Here is a 4,467-nt window from a genome sequence, read left to right as displayed (position 1 = left end):
ATGGCCCCCGGATTCTCTATCAGCCCAGAACTAAAACAATTTCCGAGGCCAACTCTTCAGACAGGGATTGGACTGGACTGTGGGACATAAAGTGATACTTGTGAGGAGTCTGCCTCTTAGCTCAAGTACGTACAAGAGACTTAAACAAGCAGCTTCTGTCTGGAGGTGAGATGGGAAGGCAGAGAGGGTTAGGAGCTGGTTGAATGGACATGGGGAATCAGGGGTGGAAAGGACGAGTGTGCTGTCACAGTATGGGCAGAGCAATTAGGGTCACATAACAGTGCATGTATAAATTTTTGTATGGGAGACTAACTGGAAATGTAAACTTCATTTAAAGTACAACAATAAACAAAAAGAAAGAAAGAAAGAAGGTAGCACTGGAAATAGCCTACTGAGGAGATGGCACTTTTTCTGCAAAACTGCTTGAAGCCAGCATCACATAAATGATGGGCTCTATCATTTTTGCATGATCCATGGCCTCAGTCCTGAACTGCTTGCCCTGACCCATATTACAGTCCAAATCCTCTCTTGCTCCAGATCCTTCCAGCTTCTGATCTTATTACTAATTTCCCAGGGTCTCATAGATTTGACCTTCACAAATTTGACCTTTAGCATTCCTTCTCTGGCTATGACCCATATTTTCCTCCTTTTGTATGGTTTGGATTTGTCCTTCCATGATGCTGCCTCTAGCTGCCCTTGGCAAGCATTATGCCCAGTTTTTAGGACCCTCTCCCCTGGAGCTACTATAAATGACCCCTTTCTCACCTCTATATGTTCGACCCTTACTTGAAAAGATATGTGTGACAAAACCTTACTTGAAAAGGTATGGGTAACAAAGACCAGGGGTGAGGTTCAGAAAGACTGATAAGAGGAAACAGTGGGGAGAAGAACAATAACGGGAAATTGTGGTGTGACCTAGAGATTCTAGGTTACCTTTAGAAAGTTACATTATTAGGAAAGTAAAAAGCCATGGTTGTAATATGAAACTTTTAATTAAAGAAATCAGTTATGGAAGTGCGAAGACTTATAAATTAAGGCAATAGATAAAAGCAACTAATTCAATAGAACACTTTCATTACTCTGGGTTAGGGGGTTCATAAACACATCACATGTTCTTTCTACTACTAATTGACCTATGCAGATGAATGAAAAAAAAAGAAATTTAATAATAAGGGTATTATTGTTATCATCAAAGTTACTCCATGGCAGGAGATGATTTCAGATGTACAGGCTGCTAGGGGCAAGGAGCCAGAAGAATTAACTAACTTCTTAAAACATTTTTCTAGCTAAGAGTCATTTAAACACCAGATCCATGTGCTGTAACAAAATGTGCACCTAGAAAAAGTATTTGTTCCTCAAGCATTTTTCTTCTCTCTATAACCATCAGCAAAATACAGCAACCTTCTGTACCTGATGGCATTTGCTATCTGGAGGAGGAAAGGTAGATAATCAGTATAGATCCCCATTTCTGAAATACCAAGATGAGTGGTACTGTTGAGTTTCAGAACTCAGAAAGAAGAAAATGCCATAGAAAAGCGAGAAAACTACTCTACAACAATCTTTACATATTAAAATCCAACAGAGGAAAAAAAATAAAAACAAGGTTCTGTGTTAAAGCAAGAACTATTAAAATTTTGAGTCATTTAAAATCTTGTTATTCCCAACCGTAATGGTAAAATTTTACTTCTCAGAAAAGTAAGTTACACCAAGTAAAGACTGTATTAGTTAAATTTAATGATTTCCCAATTGCTATTATTGGAGCAACAGACTTTAAGCCATTCCCTAGACACACCGTACTGTAAGTCACTTCATTTACTGTTTCCTCTGCTTTGGCTGCCCTTCTTGTCCTTCTCAATCTTCTCTGCAAGGCAAACTCCTACTCATCCTTCACGATCTTGCTTAAACGTGTTCTTCTCTGGAAAGCCTTCCCCAGCTCTCTCAGATAGCTGATTGTTTCCTCCTCTATGCTTTCACAGCTCTTTATGTACGCATCTATTACAGCTGTTATCACCTTTACTGGCAATTTTATTTCTGTCTCTCCCACTACTTCTTTGAGGACAAGGACTAATTATCTTATTCATTTTTGCATCCCCAAGACATGGCAGAGTGCCTGACATATAGCAAGTGTTTGTTGTTGTGTGATAACGGACATCAAGAGCAACATGGAACTGCAATTTGCACTTCATTTGCAAAAATCAGATTGGTTCCTTGTACTTTTCTTGTGCAACCATGTTGTTTGCTGATTTAAAAGAAATGGCTTTAGACTCAAAAACGAAATTCTATTGATATTACTGGCACATTAGCCAGTTTTTCATCCCTACTGGTGATAGAAAACAATTCCCAACCCCCTCCCCCCCCCCATTTCCAAGAAACTCCCAGGGCACATCTTAGTGGCACATCTGCCATCCTACTATTGTAGTGAAAGCTAAATTACACTGTAAAACTAAAATCATCCCTCAGTCTTAGTGGATGGGGAGGGAGACGGAATAATTTAAAAAGACACTCCGGTAGCAGACCTAGGAGGGGGCGGGGAAAGAAGATGAATTTAAACCCTGCCTGATAAAACATTTGCTGAGAACTCACGCGAAAGAGCCGCTTCTTCTGTACATGACAGACCAGATCCAGGTGTCCAACACTGACCTTTTTCCATGGGTGTCAGGTCATCACCCAGCACAGAAAACAAGGGGCTACTGCCTCTCTTAGGCATCCCTCCATCCCAAACCTAGCAAATCTTGGGGCCTGCTTTTCCTTTAGCGGATCGCCCTCTCCTCCCAGCACCGGCAATCCCCAACTCCCTTTGCTGGCGCTCCCCAGGCACCAATCTCGCCTTCGTCCGACTGGGGGCCCCAGCTTGACTCCAGGTCAAAAGCGGCGGCGCTGGTCTGTCAGGCAGCGGCTGAGGTGGGGGCGCCGAGATCAGGCCCCACCCCCGGGTTCCCCGCACTCCGCCGAGCGCGCAGAGGAGTAGCAGGCCCCTCAAGGCTACTAGCTGCTGAGGCGCGGGCCTCCACGCGGGGTGGGGCTTGGACCCCGAGAAAACCGCGCGAGTGTCCGTCCTTCAGCCGGTCCCCTGTAGCCTCCCGCAAATCCCCGGCCGCACAGCTCCTCCGCACCCCTCGAGGCAGCTGGGTCCAGGCCCCGGCGCGTCGCGGCCAGTCGCTGCGCTGGCGTGGACTGCTCGTCCCCGCGCGGGCCCCAAGTCGCGGATCCAGGGTCAGCCCGCCCGCCGCCTGCCTGCCGGTGCCCACGGCAATACCCCGCCCCGCGCGGCCCAGCCCGGCCGCCGCGCCCCGACCCGGCCGTGACAGCTGGGTGCCCAAAGGGTTAAGCCAGCAACGCTGCCGCCGGAGTCCCCTGCGCGCTGCCCTCCTGCCGCGAGCCGGCCTCAGCGCGCACGCGCCCGCCCGTTACCTGCGGTCGCTTTCGCGCTCCTCCTCCACCTGGCCGCTCTCTCCCGGGGGCCGCCCCTCAGCCCGCCCCCTCGGCTCCGCGCCGCGCACCCTGCTGGCTACTCCGACACGGCCCGAGGAGGAGGGGCGTGGGATCAATTACCATAAATTAGCATGCCAGAGCGAACCACGTGATCACCCCAGCCAATGGCCACTATGAAAAGGCGGGGATTGGCTTGAACACGCCTCAGTACTGCTCCCGGCCTGAACTGGTGGCCATGGCAACGGCCGGGAGGGCGGGGGAGTGAAGAGGCACAGGAGCTGAGTGGCCCCGCGGGAACATCTACCCTACCTGCTCCGCGTGAAGGCACCGCCTACTGTTCCCACGCCGCCAGTGGAGAGGGGCAGAATTTGGCTTGGTCCAGCCAGATTCAGATTCTGCAAATATTTATTGAGCGTTGATCACGTGCCTAACACTTTTCTGCAGAATGTGATTCTCGAGGCAACCCAGTGATGTCTGTATTATTATTAACCCCACTTGTTGAAGGAAAAACGGAGACTCAGAGAGGCTAGGTCACTCGCCCAAAGGTCACGTAGCCACAGAAGCCATTTCTGACTTCAGGCCCAGGACTCTCCATCAGAGGTCCCTCAGCATCTCTTCACAATTCTGGGTATACTAAGTATATAGTAAAATCCTTATACATAGTTTGTACAGTGCTTTACAGTTGTCTTACAATGACCTTTGAGGTTACTAGGCAGAACAAGGTTATGCCCATATTACAGATGAGGAAAAGAGAGGCTATGTGACCTGCTTCAGGTTAAACAGCTATTAAGCGCTAGTACTTAATTACTATGATTTATACTCAAGCTCACTACTTTATAAGCCCTGAATTCAGTCTTCTTAATACAATAGATATTGCTATGATCATTTTACAGATTAAGGAACCGAGGCTTTGGGAAAATAAGCAAATTGCCCAGGTTACACAGCTAGTAAATACTAGATTGAGGGTTCAAATACAGGTTTACCTGGCTCCAAAACTAGTCTCATGGAGACTCATTGTACCAGGTTCATTTAATT

At 47.6% G+C, this 4,467-nt stretch overlaps 1 protein-coding gene across 1 annotated transcript in view; it reads right to left on the bottom strand.

The window, feature by feature from the left end:
- PHC2 (polyhomeotic homolog 2) overlaps positions 1–2,816 on the bottom strand; it is a 136,803-nt gene extending 133,987 nt beyond the window's left edge. The window contains exon 1 of the mRNA XM_004371972.2: positions 2,584–2,816. The gene's annotated coding sequence lies outside the window, so the exon portion shown is untranslated. The remainder of the gene's footprint in view (positions 1–2,583) is intronic.
- Positions 2,817–4,467: the final 1,651 nt, after the last annotated feature.

Source organism: Trichechus manatus, unplaced genomic scaffold, assembly GCF_000243295.1.
Source record: "Trichechus manatus latirostris isolate Lorelei unplaced genomic scaffold, TriManLat1.0 scaffold00015, whole genome shotgun sequence".
NCBI lineage: Eukaryota > Metazoa > Chordata > Mammalia > Sirenia > Trichechidae > Trichechus > Trichechus manatus.
Note: the sequence above shows the minus strand (reverse complement) of the source record. Positions and strands in the feature narration are given on the sequence as shown.